Source organism: Balaenoptera physalus (genome assembly GCF_965194825.1).
Source record: "Balaenoptera physalus genome assembly, chromosome: 9".
In the NCBI taxonomy this organism is placed as follows: domain Eukaryota; kingdom Metazoa; phylum Chordata; class Mammalia; order Artiodactyla; family Balaenopteridae; genus Balaenoptera; species Balaenoptera physalus.
The window spans coordinates 75706951-75726977 of NC_138888.1; positions in this window are offsets into that span (position 1 = coordinate 75706951).

Consider the following 20027-nt stretch of genomic DNA (forward strand, 5'->3'; position numbering starts at 1 on the left):
TACCAGGGTGGGGAACATAGAAAGGCTGCCGCCCTCTGGCAGTTACCTGCAAAGGCAGTTTTAAAGCCTGTGCTAATGGTCATTTCATAGGAACAAGTACTGCAGAACTGTAAATGAAACCTGCCCTCAAAATGTCTTCAGGGAGGTAATGGCCAAAACACTTCAAAATGTGACACATACTTTAAGAGAACACTCTGAAGAACTAATGGGTAATCACAGCTTGAAAAATAAAAAGGACATGCCTTCAAGCTCAATTTCAACGGATTATGAGGCACATGCGAATTCAACCACAAAGAGGTATCAGCTCACACTTGTCAGAATAACCATCAGCAAGAAAACTACAAACAATAAATGCTGAAGGTGTTGTGGAGAAATGCATACCCTCAACTTCAAGTGGGACGTAAGTTGGAAAGGACCACCAATGAGAACAGAATGGAGGTGCCTTAAAAAGGTAAACATTGAGCTACCATATGATCCAGCAGGCCCACTCCTCCACCTATAATCTAAGAAGAGAGAATTGGAAAGACACAGGCAGGCAAATCTGCATTGCACAGTATTACAATAGCCAAGATATGGAAGTAAACAGAAGTCTACCAACAGATGGGAGGACAAAGAAGAACTCCTCCATGTACAACTGGAATATTCGCTAGTGAAAAAAATGAAACAATGCCATTTGCAGCACCGTAGATGAGTCTAGACGTAATCACGCCACCTGTAGTAAGTGAGAAAGCAAAAGCCACATATCCTATCATATCACTTTTAGGAGTTACTTAAAAATTGATACCAATGAAGATATTTCCACAGAGAAAGGCAATCACAGATTCATTAAAAAACTTATGGTTCACCAAATAGAAAGGGATGAGGATTGGATACATTACCGTATTGGGGTTAACAGAGATATACAAACCATGTGAAATATATAACCAGGAAAGACGTACGGAAGACCAGGAGAAGACTACTCAACATTGTGTCATAACCTACATGGCAAAAGGATGCGAGGAAGAATAGATACCTGTATATGTGTGAAAGAATCACATCTTGCACACCTAGAACAAACAAACCATTGTAATCAAATTTGCTGGGATAAAAAATTAAAAGTAAATTACAAATATGAACAAGAAGTAATGAGACATAAACTTAAAGGGCTTTTCCCTGGCATTTTCCATTCTAATATACAACATAGAACACCACTTCCATTAAGGCTCTGTTTCCCTAGTAACCAAATTTGGTAAAGGAGAAATGCTGCCACCTTGTGGCCGTTTCCTGCAAGAGCAGCTTTAAAGTCACAGCTAATGGTCACTTAACATTCACAAGGACTCAGGGCTGTAAAGGAAACTTGCCCTAAAAATTTGTGCTGAAGTAGAGAATGGACAAAAAAATTCAAAACAGGCAAATGTTTCAAGAAGAGATTATGAAGAGTTAAGTTTTACTTACACTCTTTTTAAAAAAAGGAAAATGGATAAAAGCTCAACCTCAGGGAGTGTTAGACGCATGGTAACTAATCTACAAAAAGTTTCAACTTACACCAGTCGACTGACCATCAGCAAAATGTCTACAAACAATAAATGCTGAAGGGGTTTTAGAGAACTGTGTACCCTCTACCTGCTGGTGAGACATAAAGGGGTAACAGCCAATAGTGAGAACAGAAAGCAGCTGTGTTTAAAAGTAAAAATGGAGGTACCATTCAATCCAGCAGGGGCACCATTGGACCTCTCACCTGAGAAGACAAGAATCGAGAAGACACAGGCCGCAAAAGCTGCAGTGCAGCCTTATTCACAATATCCAAGACAGTGAAGCAATCAAAATGTCCAACAACAGGTAAATGGATAAAGAAGAAGTGGTCCATATACACAATGGAATATTAGCCATGGAAGACAATGAACCATTGCTCTTTGAGGCACCACAAATGAGTCTGGAGATAATCACGAAAGATGAGGTAAGTTGGAAAGCAAAAGACCTGTATTCTATGATATCACTTATAGGCGTTATCTAATAACTGACACAAATGAACATATTTCCGCAGAGAAAGACACTCACAGAATTAGAAAACAAACTATGCTCATCTAAAACGAAAGGTGGGGGGAATAGATAAGTTAAGATTAGTGTTACTATATGTATACAAACTCATATTATATACATATCTCAAAAAGACCGACCATATAGCAAGGGAGGTCTGCGTAACCCTCTGTTAACATTTTACATGGGAAGAGGATCTGTACTTGAATAGATATATATATAATGTACAAATGAACCAGATTGTGTTCACCTAGGACAAACAATATTCTAAGCTTTACCCCAATTAAAAAAAAATTAAAACCAAGAAGAAATAATGAGACATAAACTTATGGGGCTTTCTCCATGCACATTCCAATGTAATTTACAACCTAGGAACACGACTTCCAGAAAGGCTCTGCTGCCCTATTACCCAGATTTGGGAATGGAGAAATGCTGCCTGCTTCAGGCCACTTCCCACAACAGGAGATTTAAAACCCTTGCTAAAGGTCCCTAAATATTCACCAAACTTGCAGTTTGGTAAATGACACCTGCTCTCTAAAAAAAGTCTGAGGTGAAGATCGACCAAAAAATTCAAAAGAGGGCAGCCTTCCAAGAAGACAATATCAAGAATTATATTGTACTCCCAATTGTTTCCTTTTTTTAACAGAAAAGAAAACCGCGGAGAAAAATGATGAGTTTTACGAATTTTCAAAGACATGCAAACCCAAATTACAAAACCCTATCAGCTCACAGGAGCCAGTAGGGCCATTAGCATAAATGCTGCAAACAATAAATGCTGAAGCGATTGAGGAGAAATGTGTACCCTCGATTCTAAGGGGGAGGTGCTAAGTGCCACGAATGAAAACACAAAGAAGGTGCTTGGAAAGGGAAAAACGGTGTTACCAGTCAGTCAATCACACCCACTGCTGGGCCTATCACCTGAGAAAATGAGAATCAAAAAGTCACAGGCTGGCAATCCTGCACTCCAACAATATTTACCATAGCCAACACTTGGAAGCAATGAAAATGTCCATCAACCGAGGAATGCACAAAGAAGAAGTGGTCCACGTACACAGTGGAAAATTACTCCAATAAAAAATAAAAATTAAATTTAAATATCCAACAAAAGTAAGGAGACATCAGCTTGTGTGGGTTTCTCCGGGCACACTCCACTCTAATTTATAACCGAGAAACACCACAGGCCGCAAGGGCTTTTCCCTAGTTAACAGGGTGGGGAACATAGAAAGGCTGCCGCCCTCTGGCAGTTACCTGCAAAAGCAGTTTTAAAGCCTGTGCTAATGGTCATTTCATAGGAACAAGTACTGCAGAACTGTAAATGAAACCTGCCCTCAAAATGTCTTCAGGGAGGTAATGGCCAAAACACTTCAAAATGTGACACATACTTTAAGAGAACACTCTGAAGAACTAATGGGTAATCACAGCTTGAAAAATAAAAAGGACATGCCTTCAAGCTCAATTTCAACGGATTATGAGGCACATGCGAATTCAACCACAAAGAGGTATCAGCTCACACTTGTCAGAATAACCATCAGCAAGAAAACTACAAACAATAAATGCTGAAGGTGTTGTGGAGAAATGCATACCCTCAACTTCAAGTGGGACGTAAGTTGGAAAGGACCACCAATGAGAACAGAATGGAGGTGCCTTAAAAAGGTAAACATTGAGCTACCATATGATCCAGCAGGCCCACTCCTCCACCTATAATCTAAGAAGAGAGAATTGGAAAGACACAGGCAGGCAAATCTGCATTGCACAGTATTACAATAGCCAAGATATGGAAGTAAACAGAAGTCTACCAACAGATGGGAGGACAAAGAAGAACTCCTCCATGTACAACTGGAATATTCGCTAGTGAAAAAAATGAAACAATGCCATTTGCAGCACCGTAGATGAGTCTAGACGTAATCACGCCACCTGTAGTAAGTGAGAAAGCAAAAGCCACATATCCTATCATATCACTTTTAGGAGTTACTTAAAAATTGATACCAATGAAGATATTTCCACAGAGAAAGGCAATCACAGATTCATTAAAAAACTTATGGTTCACCAAATAGAAAGGGATGAGGATTGGATACATTACCGTATTGGGGTTAACAGAGATATACAAACCATGTGAAATATATAACCAGGAAAGACGTACGGAAGACCAGGAGAAGACTACTCAACATTGTGTCATAACCTACATGGCAAAAGGATGCGAGGAAGAATAGATACCTGTATATGTGTGAAAGAATCACATCTTGCACACCTAGAACAAACAAACCATTGTAATCAAATTTGCTGGGATAAAAAATTAAAAGTAAATTACAAATATGAACAAGAAGTAATGAGACATAAACTTAAAGGGCTTTTCCCTGGCATTTTCCATTCTAATATACAACATAGAACACCACTTCCATTAAGGCTCTGTTTCCCTAGTAACCAAATTTGGTAAAGGAGAAATGCTGCCACCTTGTGGCCGTTTCCTGCAAGAGCAGCTTTAAAGTCACAGCTAATGGTCACTTAACATTCACAAGGACTCAGGGCTGTAAAGGAAACTTGCCCTAAAAATTTGTGCTGAAGTAGAGAATGGACAAAAAAATTCAAAACAGGCAAATGTTTCAAGAAGAGATTATGAAGAGTTAAGTTTTTCTTACACTCTTTAAAAAAAGGAAAATGGATAAAAGCTCAACCTCAGGGAGTGTTAGACGCATGGAATCTAATCTACAAAAAGTTTCAACTTACACCAGTCGACTGACCATCAGCAAAATGTCTACAAACAATAAATGCTGAAGGGGTTTTAGAGAACTGTGTACCCTCTACCTGCTGGTGAGACATAAAGGGGTAACAGCCAATAGTGAGAACAGAAAGCAGCTGTGTTTAAAAGTAACAATGGAGGTACCCTGCAATCCAGCAGGGGCACCATTGGACCTCTCACCTGAGAAGACAAGAATCGAGAAGACACAGGCCGCAAAAGCTGCAGTGCAGCCTTATTCACAATATCCAAGACAGTGAAGCAATCAAAATGTCCAACAACAGGTAAATGGATAAAGAAGAAGTGGTCCATATACACAATGGAATATTAGCCATGGAAGACAATGAACCATTGCTCTTTGAGGCACCACAAATGAGTCTGGAGATAATCACGAAAGATGAGGTAAGTTGGAAAGCAAAAGACCTGTATTCTTTGATATCACTAATAGGCGTTATCTAATAACTGATACAAATGAACATATTTCCGCAGAGAAAGACACTCACAGATTTAGAAAACAAACTATGCTCATCTAAAACGAAAGGTGGGGGGAATAGATAAGTTAAGATTAGTGGTACTATATGTATACAAAATCATATTATATACATATCTCAAAAAGACCGACCATATAGCAAGGAAGGTCTGCGGAACCCTCTGTAACATTTTACATGGGAAGAGGATCTGTACATGAATAGATATATATAATGTACAAATGAACCAGATTGTGTTCACCTAGGACAAACAATATTCTAAGCTTTACCCCAATTAAAAAAAAATTAAAACCAAGAAGAAATAATGAGACATAAACTTATGGGGCTTTCTCCATGCACATTCCAATGTAATTTACAACCTAGGAACACGACTTCCAGAAAGGCTCTGCTGCCCTATTACCCAGATTTGGGAATGGAGAAATGCTGCCTGCTTCAGGCCACTTCCCACAACAGGAGATTTAAAACCCTTGCTAAAGGTCCCTAAATATTCACCAAACTTGCAGTTTGGTAAATGACACCTGCTCTCTAAAAAAAGTCTGAGGTGAAGATCGACCAAAAAATTCAAAAGAGGGCAGCCTTCCAAGAAGACAATATCAAGAATTATATTGTACTCCCAATTGTTTCCTTTTTTTAACAGAAAAGAAAACCGCGGAGAAAAATGATGAGTTTTACGAATTTTCAAAGACATGCAAACCCAAATTACAAAACCCTATCAGCTCACAGGAGCCAGTAGGGCCATTAGCATAAATGCTGCAAACAATAAATGCTGAAGCGATTGAGGAGAAATGTGTACCCTCGATTCTAAGGGGGAGGTGCTAAGTGCCACGAATGAAAACACAAAGAAGGTGCTTGGAAAGGGAAAAACGGTGTTACCAGTCAGTCAATCACACCCACTGCTGGGCCTATCACCTGAGAAAATGAGAATCAAAAAGTCACAGGCTGGCAATCCTGCACTCCAACAATATTTACCATAGCCAACACTTGGAAGCAATGAAAATGTCCATCAACCGAGGAATGCACAAAGAAGAAGTGGTCCACGTACACAGTGGAAAATTACTCCAATAAAAAATAAAAATTAAATTTAAATATCCAACAAAAGTAAGGAGACATCAGCTTGTGTGGGTTTCTCCGGGCACACTCCACTCTAATTTATAACCTAGAAACACCACAGGCCGCAAGGGCTTTTCCCTAGTTAACAGGGTGGGGAACATAGAAAGGCTGCCGCCCTCTGGCAGTTACCTGCAAAAGCAGTTTTAAAGCCTGTGCTAATGGTCATTTCATAGGAACAAGTACTGCAGAACTGTAAATGAAACCTGCCCTCAAAATGTCTTCAGGGAGGTAATGGCCAAAACACTTCAAAATGTGACACATACTTTAAGAGAACACTCTGAAGAACTAATGGGTAATCACAGCTTGAAAAATAAAAAGGACATGCCTTCAAGCTCAGTTTCAACGGATTATGAGGCACATGCGAATTCAACCACAAAGAGGTATCAGCTCACACTTGTCAGAATAACCATCAGCAAGAAAACTACAAACAATAAATGCTGAAGGTGTTGTGGAGAAATGCATACCCTCAACTTCAAGTGGGACGTAAGTTGGAAAGGACCACCAATGAGAACAGAATGGAGGTGCCTTAAAAAGGTAAACATTGAGCTACCATATGATCCAGCAGGCCCACTCCTCCACCTATAATCTAAGAAGAGAGAATTGGAAAGACACAGGCAGGCAAATCTGCATTGCACAGTATTACAATAGCCAAGATATGGAAGTAAACAAAAGTCTACCAACAGATGGGAGGACAAAGAAGAACTCCTCCATGTACAACTGGAATATTCGCTAGTGAAAAAAATGAAACAATGCCATTTGCAGCACCGTAGATGAGTCTAGACGTAATCACGCCACCTGTAGTAAGTGAGAAAGCAAAAGCCACATATCCTATCATATCACTTTTAGGAGTTACTTAAAAATTGATACCAATGAAGATATTTCCACAGAGAAAGGCAATCACAGATTCATTAAAAAACTTATGGTTCACCAAATAGAAAGGGATGAGGATTGGATACATTACCATATTGGGGTTAACAGAGATATACAAACCATGTGAAATATATAACCAGGAAAGACGTACGGAAGACCAGGAGAAGACTACTCAACATTGTGTCATAACCTACATGGGAAAAGGATGCGAGGAAGAATAGATACCTGTATATGTGTGAAAGAACCACATCTTGCACACCTAGAACAAACAAACCATTGTAATCAAATTTGCTGGGATAAAAAATTAAAAGTAAATTACAAATATGGACAAGAAGTAATGAGACATAAACTTAAAGGGCTTTTTCCTGGCATTTTCCATTCTAATATACAACCTAGAACACCACTTCCATTAAGGCTCTGTTTCCGTAGTAACCAAATTTGGTAAAGGAGAAATGCTGCCACCTTGTGGCCGTTTCCTGCAAGAGCAGCTTTAAAGTCACAGCTAATGGTCACTTAACATTCACAAGGACTCAGGGCTGTAAAGGAAACTTGCCCTAAAAATTTGTGCTGAAGTAGAGAATGGACAAAAAAATTCAAAACAGGCAAATGTTTCAAGAAGAGATTATGAAGAGTTAAGTTTTACTTACACTCTTTTTAAAAAAAGGAAAATGGATAAAAGCTCAACCTCAGGGAGTGTTAGACGCATGGTAACTAATCTACAAAAAGTTTCAACTTACACCAGTCGACTGACCATCAGCAAAATGTCTACAAACAATAAATGCTGAAGGGGTTTTAGAGAACTGTGTACCCTCTACCTGCTGGTGAGACATAAAGGGGTAACAGCCAATAGTGAGAACAGAAAGCAGCTGTGTTTAAAAGTAAAAATGGAGGTACCATTCAATCCAGCAGGGGCACCATTGGACCTCTCACCTGAGAAGACAAGAATCGAGAAGACACAGGCCGCAAAAGCTGCAGTGCAGCCTTATTCACAATATCCAAGACAGTGAAGCAATCAAAATGTCCAACAACAGGTAAATGGATAAAGAAGAAGTGGTCCATATACACAATGGAATATTAACCATGGAAGACAATGAACCATTGCTCTTTGAGGCACCACAAATGAGTCTGGAGATAATCACGAAAGATGAGGTAAGTTGGAAAGCAAAAGACCTGTATTCTATGATATCACTTATAGGCGTTATCTAATAACTGACACAAATGAACATATTTCCGCAGAGAAAGACACTCACAGAATTAGAAAACAAACTATGCTCATCTAAAACGAAAGGTGGGGGGAATAGATAAGTTAAGATTAGTGTTACTATATGTATACAAACTCATATTATATACATATCTCAAAAAGACCGACCATATAGCAAGGGTGGTCTGCGGAACCCTCTGTTAACATTTTACATGGGAAGAGGATCTGTAGTTGAATAGATATATATAATGTACAAATGAACCAGATTGTGTTCACCTAGGACAAACAATATTCTAAGCTTTACCCCAATTAAAAAAAAATTAAAACCAAGAAGAAATAATGAGACATAAACTTATGGGGCTTTCTCCATGCACATTCCAATGTAATTTACAACCTAGGAACACGACTTCCAGAAAGGCTCTGCTGCCCTATTACCCAGATTTGGGAATGGAGAAATGCTGCCTGCTTCAGGCCACTTCCCACAACAGGAGATTTAAAACCCTTGCTAAAGGTCACTAAATATTCACCAAACTTGCATTTCGGTAAATGACATCTGCTCTCTAAAAAAAGTCTGAGGTGAAAATCGACCAAAAATTTCAAAAGAGGGCAGCCTTCCAAGAAAACAATATCAAGAGTTATATTGTACTCCCAATTGTTTCCTTTTTTTAACAGAAAAGAAAACCGCGGAGAAAAATGATGAGTTTTACGAATTTTCAAAGACATGCAAACCAAAATTACAAAACCCTATCAGCTCACAGGAGCCAGTAGCGCCATTAGCATAAATGCTGCAAACAATAAATGCTGAAGCGATTGAGGAGAAACGTGTAGCCTCGATTCTAAGGGGGACGTGCTAAGTGCCACGAATGAAAACACAAAGAAGGTGCTTGGAAAGGGAAAAACGTTGCTACCAGTCAGTCAATCACACCCACTGCTGGGCCTATCACCTGAGAAAATGAGAATCAAAAAGTCACATGCTGGCAATCCTGCACTCCAACAATATTTACCATAGCCAACACTTGGAAGCAATGAAAATGTCTATCAACCGAGGAATGCACAAAGAAGAAGTGGTCCACGTACACAGTGGAAAATTACTCCAATAAAAAATAAAAATTAAATTAAAAAATCCAACAAAAGTAAGGAGACATCAGCTTGTGTGGGTTTGTCCGGGCACACTCCACTCTAATTTATAACCGAGAAACACCACAGGCCGCAAGGGCTTTTCCCTAGTTACCAGGGTGGGGAACATAGAAAGGCTGCCGCCCTCTGGCAGTTACCTGCAAAGGCAGTTTTAAAGCCTGTGCTAATGGTCATTTCATAGGAACAAGTACTGCAGAACTGTAAATGAAACCTGCCCTCAAAATGTCTTCAGGGAGGTAATGGCCAAAACACTTCAAAATGTGACACATACTTTAAGAGAACACTCTGAAGAACTAATGGGTAATCACAGCTTGAAAAATAAAAAGGACATGCCTTCAAGCTCAATTTCAACGGATTATGAGGCACATGCGAATTCAACCACAAAGAGGTATCAGCTCACACTTGTCAGAATAACCATCAGCAAGAAAACTACAAACAATAAATGCTGAAGGTGTTGTGGAGAAATGCATACCCTCAACTTCAAGTGGGACGTAAGTTGGAAAGGACCACCAATGAGAACAGAATGGAGGTGCCTTAAAAAGGTAAACATTGAGCTACCATATGATCCAGCAGGCCCACTCCTCCACCTATAATCTAAGAAGAGAGAATTGGAAAGACACAGGCAGGCAAATCTGCATTGCACAGTATTACAATAGCCAAGATATGGAAGTAAACAGAAGTCTACCAACAGATGGGAGGACAAAGAAGAACTCCTCCATGTACAACTGGAATATTCGCTAGTGAAAAAAATGAAACAATGCCATTTGCAGCACCGTAGATGAGTCTAGACGTAATCACGCCACCTGTAGTAAGTGAGAAAGCAAAAGCCACATATCCTATCATATCACTTTTAGGAGTTACTTAAAAATTGATACCAATGAAGATATTTCCACAGAGAAAGGCAATCACAGATTCATTAAAAAACTTATGGTTCACCAAATAGAAAGGGATGAGGATTGGATACATTACCGTATTGGGGTTAACAGAGATATACAAACCATGTGAAATATATAACCAGGAAAGACGTACGGAAGACCAGGAGAAGACTACTCAACATTGTGTCATAACCTACATGGGAAAAGGATGCGAGGAAGAATAGATACCTGTATATGTGTGAAAGAACCACATCTTGCACACCTAGAACAAACAAACCATTGTAATCAAATTTGCTGGGATAAAAAATTAAAAGTAAATTACAAATATGAACAAGAAGTAATGAGACATAAACTTAAAGGGCTTTTCCCTGGCATTTTCCATTCTAATATACAACCTAGAACACCACTTCCATTAAGGCTCTGTTTCCCTAGTAACCAAATTTGGTAAAGGAGAAATGCTGCCACCTTGTGGCCGTTTCCTGCAAGAGCAGCTTTAAAGTCACAGCTAATGGTCACTTAACATTCACAAGGACTCAGGGCTGTAAAGGAAACTTGCCCTAAAAATTTGTGCTGAAGTAGAGAATGGACAAAAAAATTCAAAACAGGCAAATGTTTCAAGAAGAGATTATGAAGAGTTAAGTTTTACTTACACTCTTTTTAAAAAAAGGAAAATGGATAAAAGCTCAACCTCAGGGAGTGTTAGACGCATGGTAACTAATCTACAAAAAGTTTCAACTTACACCAGTCGACTGACCATCAGCAAAATGTCTACAAACAATAAATGCTGAAGGGGTTTTAGAGAACTGTGTACCCTCTACCTGCTGGTGAGACATAAAGGGGTAACAGCCAATAGTGAGAACAGAAAGCAGCTGTGTTTAAAAGTAAAAATGGAGGTACCATTCAATCCAGCAGGGGCACCATTGGACCTCTCACCTGAGAAGACAAGAATCGAGAAGACACAGGCCGCAAAAGCTGCAGTGCAGCCTTATTCACAATATCCAAGACAGTGAAGCAATCAAAATGTCCAACAACAGGTAAATGGATAAAGAAGAAGTGGTCCATATACACAATGGAATATTAGCCATGGAAGACAATGAACCATTGCTCTTTGAGGCACCACAAATGAGTCTGGAGATAATCACGAAAGATGAGGTAAGTTGGAAAGCAAAAGACCTGTATTCTATGATATCACTTATAGGCGTTATCTAATAACTGACACAAATGAACATATTTCCGCAGAGAAAGACACTCACAGAATTAGAAAACAAACTATGCTCATCTAAAACGAAAGGTGGGGGGAATAGATAAGTTAAGATTAGTGTTACTATATGTATACAAACTCATATTATATACATATCTCAAAAAGACCGACCATATAGCAAGGGAGGTCTGCGTAACCCTCTGTTAACATTTTACATGGGAAGAGGATCTGTACTTGAATAGATATATATATAATGTACAAATGAACCAGATTGTGTTCACCTAGGACAAACAATATTCTAAGCTTTACCCCAATTAAAAAAAAATTAAAACCAAGAAGAAATAATGAGACATAAACTTATGGGGCTTTCTCCATGCACATTCCAATGTAATTTACAACCTAGGAACACGACTTCCAGAAAGGCTCTGCTGCCCTATTACCCAGATTTGGGAATGGAGAAATGCTGCCTGCTTCAGGCCACTTCCCACAACAGGAGATTTAAAACCCTTGCTAAAGGTCACTAAATATTCACCAAACTTGCAGTTCGGTAAATGACATCTGCTCTCTAAAAAAAGTCTGAGGTGAAAATCGACCAAAAATTTCAAAAGAGGGCAGCCTTCCAAGAAGACAATATCAAGAGTTATATTGTACTCCCAATTGTTTCCTTTTTTTAACAGAAAAGAAAACCGCGGTGAAAAATGATGAGTTTTACGAATTTTCAAAGACATGCAAACCGAAATTACAAAACCCTATCAGCTCACAGGAGCCAGTAGCGCCATTAGCATAAATGCTGCAAACAATAAATGCTGAAGCGATTGAGGAGAAACGTGTAGCCTCGATTCTAAGGGGGACGTGCTAAGTGCCACGAATGAAAACACAAAGAAGGTGCTTGGAAAGGGAAAAACGTTGCTACCAGTCAGTCAATCACACCCACTGCTGGGCCTATCACCTGAGAAAATGAGAATCAAAAAGTCACATGCTGGCAATCCTGCACTCCAACAATATTTACCATAGCCAACACTTGGAAGCAATGAAAATGTCTATCAACCGAGGAATGCACAAAGAAGAAGTGGTCCACGTACACAGTGGAAAATTACTCCAATAAAAAATAAAAATTAAATTAAAAAATCCAACAAAAGTAAGGAGACATCAGCTTGTGTGTGTTTGTCCGGGCACACTCCACTCTAATTTATAACCGAGAAACACCACAGGCCGCAAGGGCTTTTCCCTAGTTACCAGGGTGGGGAACATAGAAAGGCTGCCGCCCTCTGGCAGTTACCTGCAAAGGCAGTTTTAAAGCCTGTGCTAATGGTCATTTCATAGGAACAAGTACTGCAGAACTGTAAATGAAACCTGCCCTCAAAATGTCTTCAGGGAGGTAATGGCCAAAACACTTCAAAATGTGACACATACTTTAAGAGAACACTCTGAAGAACTAATGGGTAATCACAGCTTGAAAAATAAAAAGGACATGCCTTCAAGCTCAATTTCAACGGATTATGAGGCACATGCGAATTCAACCACAAAGAGGTATCAGCTCACACTTGTCAGAATAACCATCAGCAAGAAAACTACAAACAATAAATGCTGAAGGTGTTGTGGAGAAATGCATACCCTCAACTTCAAGTGGGACGTAAGTTGGAAAGGACCACCAATGAGAACAGAATGGAGGTGCCTTAAAAAGGTAAACATTGAGCTACCATATGATCCAGCAGGCCCACTCCTCCACCTATAATCTAAGAAGAGAGAATTGGAAAGACACAGGCAGGCAAATCTGCATTGCACAGTATTACAATAGCCAAGATATGGAAGTAAACAGAAGTCTACCAACAGATGGGAGGACAAAGAAGAACTCCTCCATGTACAACTGGAATATTCGCTAGTGAAAAAAATGAAACAATGCCATTTGCAGCACCGTAGATGAGTCTAGACGTAATCACGCCACCTGTAGTAAGTGAGAAAGCAAAAGCCACATATCCTATCATATCACTTTTAGGAGTTACTTAAAAATTGATACCAATGAAGATATTTCCACAGAGAAAGGCAATCACAGATTCATTAAAAAACTTATGGTTCACCAAATAGAAAGGGATGAGGATTGGATACATTACCGTATTGGGGTTAACAGAGATATACAAACCATGTGAAATATATAACCAGGAAAGACGTACGGAAGACCAGGAGAAGACTACTCAACATTGTGTCATAACCTACATGGCAAAAGGATGCGAGGAAGAATAGATACCTGTATATGTGTGAAAGAATCACATCTTGCACACCTAGAACAAACAAACCATTGTAATCAAATTTGCTGGGATAAAAAATTAAAAGTAAATTACAAATATGAACAAGAAGTAATGAGACATAAACTTAAAGGGCTTTTCCCTGGCATTTTCCATTCTAATATACAACATAGAACACCACTTCCATTAAGGCTCTGTTTCCCTAGTAACCAAATTTGGTAAAGGAGAAATGCTGCCACCTTGTGGCCGTTTCCTGCAAGAGCAGCTTTAAAGTCACAGCTAATGGTCACTTAACATTCACAAGGACTCAGGGCTGTAAAGGAAACTTGCCCTAAAAATTTGTGCTGAAGTAGAGAATGGACAAAAAAATTCAAAACAGGCAAATGTTTCAAGAAGAGATTATGAAGAGTTAAGTTTTACTTACACTCTTTTTAAAAAAAGGAAAATGGATAAAAGCTCAACCTCAGGGAGTGTTAGACGCATGGTAACTAATCTACAAAAAGTTTCAACTTACACCAGTCGACTGACCATCAGCAAAATGTCTACAAACAATAAATGCTGAAGGGGTTTTAGAGAACTGTGTACCCTCTACCTGCTGGTGAGACATAAAGGGGTAACAGCCAATAGTGAGAACAGAAAGCAGCTGTGTTTAAAAGTAAAAATGGAGGTACCATTCAATCCAGCAGGGGCACCATTGGACCTCTCACCTGAGAAGACAAGAATCGAGAAGACACAGGCCGCAAAAGCTGCAGTGCAGCCTTATTCACAATATCCAAGACAGTGAAGCAATCAAAATGTCCAACAACAGGTAAATGGATAAAGAAGAAGTGGTCCATATACACAATGGAATATTAGCCATGGAAGACAATGAACCATTGCTCTTTGAGGCACCACAAATGAGTCTGGAGATAATCACGAAAGATGAGGTAAGTTGGAAAGCAAAAGACCTGTATTCTATGATATCACTTATAGGCGTTATCTAATAACTGACACAAATGAACATATTTCCGCAGAGAAAGACACTCACAGAATTAGAAAACAAACTATGCTCATCTAAAACGAAAGGTGGGGGGAATAGATAAGTTAAGATTAGTGTTACTATATGTATACAAACTCATATTATATACATATCTCAAAAAGACCGACCATATAGCAAGGGAGGTCTGCGTAACCCTCTGTTAACATTTTACATGGGAAGAGGATCTGTACTTGAATAGATATATATATAATGTACAAATGAACCAGATTGTGTTCACCTAGGACAAACAATATTCTAAGCTTTACCCCAATTAAAAAAAAATTAAAACCAAGAAGAAATAATGAGACATAAACTTATGGGGCTTTCTCCATGCACATTCCAATGTAATTTACAACCTAGGAACACGACTTCCAGAAAGGCTCTGCTGCCCTATTACCCAGATTTGGGAATGGAGAAATGCTGCCTGCTTCAGGCCACTTCCCACAACAGGAGATTTAAAACCCTTGCTAAAGGTCCCTAAATATTCACCAAACTTGCAGTTTGGTAAATGACACCTGCTCTCTAAAAAAAGTCTGAGGTGAAGATCGACCAAAAAATTCAAAAGAGGGCAGCCTTCCAAGAAGACAATATCAAGAATTATATTGTACTCCCAATTGTTTCCTTTTTTTAACAGAAAAGAAAACCGCGGAGAAAAATGATGAGTTTTACGAATTTTCAAAGACATGCAAACCCAAATTACAAAACCCTATCAGCTCACAGGAGCCAGTAGGGCCATTAGCATAAATGCTGCAAACAATAAATGCTGAAGCGATTGAGGAGAAATGTGTACCCTCGATTCTAAGGGGGAGGTGCTAAGTGCCACGAATGAAAACACAAAGAAGGTGCTTGGAAAGGGAAAAACGGTTTTACCAGTCAGTCAATCACACCCACTGCTGGGCCTATCACCTGAGAAAATGAGAATCAAAAAGTCACAGGCTGGCAATCCTGCACTCCAACAATATTTACCATAGCCAACACTTGGAAGCAATGAAAATGTCCATCAACCGAGGAATGCACAAAGAAGAAGTGGTCCACGTACACAGTGGAAAATTACTCCAATAAAAAATAAAAATTAAATTTAAATATCCAACAAAAGTAAGGAGACATCAGCTTGTGTGGGTTTCTCCGGGCACACTCCACTCTAATTTATAACCGAGAAACACCACAGGCCGCAAGGGCTTTTCCCTAGTTAACAGGGTGGGGAACATAGAAAGGCTGCCGCCCTCTGGCAGTTACCTGCAAAAGCAGTTTTAAAGCCTGTGCTAATGGTCATTTCATAGGAACAAGTACTGCAGAACTGTAAATGAAACCTGCCCTCAAAATGTCTTCAGGGAGGTAATGGCCAAAACACTTCAAAATGTGACACATACTTTAAGAGAACACTCTGAAGAACTAATGGGTAATCACAGCTTGAAAAATAAAAAGGACATGCCTTCAAGCTCAATTTCAACGGATTATGAGGCACATGCGAATTCAACCACAAAGAGGTATCAGCTCACACTTGTCAGAATAACCATCAGCAAGAAAACTACAAACAATAAATGCTGAAGGTGTTGTGGAGAAATGCATACCCTCAACTTCAAGTGGGACGTAAGTTGGAAAGGACCACCAATGAGAACAGAATGGAGGTGCCTTAAAAAGGTAAACATTGAGCTACCATATGATCCAGCAGGCCCACTCCTCCACCTATAATCTAAGAAGAGAGAATTGGAAAGACACAGGCAGGCAAATCTGCATTGCACAGTATTACAATAGCCAAGATATGGAAGTAAACAGAAGTCTACCAACAGATGGGAGGACAAAGGAGAACTCCTCCATGTACAACTGGAATATTCGCTAGTGAAAAAAATGAAACAATGCCATTTGCAGCACCGTAGATGAGTCTAGACGTAATCACGCCACCTGTAGTAAGTGAGAAAGCAAAAGCCACATATCCTATCATATCACTTTTAGGAGTTACTTAAAAATTGATACCAATGAAGATATTTCCACAGAGAAAGGCAATCACAGATTCATTAAAAAACTTATGGTTCACCAAATAGAAAGGGATGAGGATTGGATACATTACCGTATTGGGGTTAACAGAGATATACAAACCATGTGAAATATATAACCAGGAAAGACGTACGGAAGACCAGGAGAAGACTACTCAACATTGTGTCATAACCTACATGGGAAAAGGATGCGAGGAAGAATAGATACCTGTATATGTGTGAAAGAACCACATCTTGCACACCTAGAACAAACAAACCATTGTAATCAAATTTGCTGGGATAAAAAATTAAAAGTAAATTACAAATATGAACAAGAAGTAATGAGACATAAACTTAAAGGGCTTTTCCCTGGCATTTTCCATTCTAATATACAACCTAGAACACCACTTCCATTAAGGCTCTGTTTCCCTAGTAACCAAATTTGGTAAAGGAGAAATGCTGCCACCTTGTGGCCGTTTCCTGCAAGAGCAGCTTTAAAGTCACAGCTAATGGTCACTTAACATTCACAAGGACTCAGGGCTGTAAAGGAAACTTGCCCTAAAAATTTGTGCTGAAGTAGAGAATGGACAAAAAAATTCAAAACAGGCAAATGTTTCAAGAAGAGATTATGAAGAGTTAAGTTTTACTTACACTCTTTTTAAAAAAAGGAAAATGGATAAAAGCTCAACCTCAGGGAGTGTTAGACGCATGGTAACTAATCTACAAAAAGTTTCAACTTACACCATTCGACTGACCATCAGCAAAATGTCTACAAACAATAAATGCTGAAGGGGTTTTAGAGAACTGTGTACCCTCTACCTGCTGGTGAGACATAAAGGGGTAACAGCCAATAGTGAGAACAGAAAGCAGCTGTGTTTAAAAGTAAAAATGGAGGTACCATTCAATCCAGCAGGGGCACCATTGGACCTCTCACCTGAGAAGACAAGAATCGAGAAGACACAGGCCGCAAAAGCTGCAGTGCAGCCTTATTCACAATATCCAAGACAGTGAAGCAATCAAAATGTCCAACAACAGGTAAATGGATAAAGAAGAAGTGGTCCATATACACAATGGAATATTAGCCATGGAAGACAATGAACCATTGCTCTTTGAGGCACCACAAATGAGTCTGGAGATAATCACGAAAGATGAGGTAAGTTGGAAAGCAAAAGACCTGTATTCTATGATATCACTTATAGGCGTTATCTAATAACTGACACAAATGAACATATTTCCGCAGAGAAAGACACTCACAGAATTAGAAAACAAACTATGCTCATCTAAAACGAAAGGTGGGGGGAATAGATAAGTTAAGATTAGTGTTACTATATGTATACAAACTCATATTATATACATATCTCAAAAAGACCGACCATATAGCAAGGGAGGTCTGCGTAACCCTCTGTTAACATTTTACATGGGAAGAGGATCTGTACTTGAATAGATATATATATAATGTACAAATGAACCAGATTGTGTTCACCTAGGACAAACAATATTCTAAGCTTTACCCCAATTAAAAAAAAATTAAAACCAAGAAGAAATAATGAGACATAAACTTATGGGGCTTTCTCCATGCACATTCCAATGTAATTTACAACCTAGGAACACGACTTCCAGAAAGGCTCTGCTGCCCTATTACCCAGATTTGGGAATGGAGAAATGCTGCCTGCTTCAGGCCACTTCCCACAACAGGAGATTTAAAACCCTTGCTAAAGGTCACTAAATATTCACCAAACTTGCAGTTCGGTAAATGACATCTGCTCTCTAAAAAAAGTCTGAGGTGAAAATCGACCAAAAATTTCAAAAGAGGGCAGCCTTCCAAGAAGACAATATCAAGAGTTATATTGTACTCCCAATTGTTTCCTTTTTTTAACAGAAAAGAAAACCGCGGTGAAAAATGATGAGTTTTACGAATTTTCAAAGACATGCAAACCGAAATTACAAAACCCTATCAGCTCACAGGAGCCAGTAGCGCCATTAGCATAAATGCTGCAAACAATAAATGCTGAAGCGATTGAGGAGAAACGTGTAGCCTCGATTCTAAGGGGGACGTGCTAAGTGCCACGAATGAAAACACAAAGAAGGTGCTTGGAAAGGGAAAAACGTTGCTACCAGTCAGTCAATCACACCCACTGCTGGGCCTATCACCTGAGAAAATGAGAATCAAAAAGTCACATGCTGGCAATCCTGCACTCCAACAATATTTACCATAGCCAACACTTGGAAGCAATGAAAATGTCTATCAACCGAGGAATGCACAAAGAAGAAGTGGTCCACGTACACAGTGGAAAATTACTCCAATAAAAAATAAAAATTAAATTAAAAAATCCAACAAAAGTAAGGAGACATCAGCTTGTGTGGGTTTGTCCGGGCACACTCCACTCTAATTTATAACCGAGAAACACCACAGGCCGCAAGGGCTTTTCCCTAGTTACCAGGGTGGGGAACATAGAAAGGCTGCCGCCCTCTGGCAGTTACCTGCAAAGGCAGTTTTAAAGCCTGTGCTAATGGTCATTTCATAGGAACAAGTACTGCAGAACTGTAAATGAAACCTGCCCTCAAAATGTCTTCAGGGAGGTAATGGCCAAAACACTTCAAAATGTGACACATACTTTAAGAGAACACTCTGAAGAACTAATGGGTAATCACAGCTTGAAAAATAAAAAGGACATGCCTTCAAGCTCAATTTCAACGGATTATGAGGCACATGCGAATTCAACCACAAAGAGGTATCAGCTCACACTTGTCAGAATAACCATCAGCAAGAAAACTACAAACAATAAATGCTGAAGGTGTTGTGGAGAAATGCATACCCTCAACTTCAAGTGGGACGTAAGTTGGAAAGGACCACCAATGAGAACAGAATGGAGGTGCCTTAAAAAGGTAAACATTGAGCTACCATATGATCCAGCAGGCCCACTCCTCCACCTATAATCTAAGAAGAGAGAATTGGAAAGACACAGGCAGGCAAATCTGCATTGCACAGTATTACAATAGCCAAGATATGGAAGTAAACAGAAGTCTACCAACAGATGGGAGGACAAAGAAGAACTCCTCCATGTACAACTGGAATATTCGCTAGTGAAAAAAATGAAACAATGCCATTTGCAGCACCGTAGATGAGTCTAGACGTAATCACGCCACCTGTAGTAAGTGAG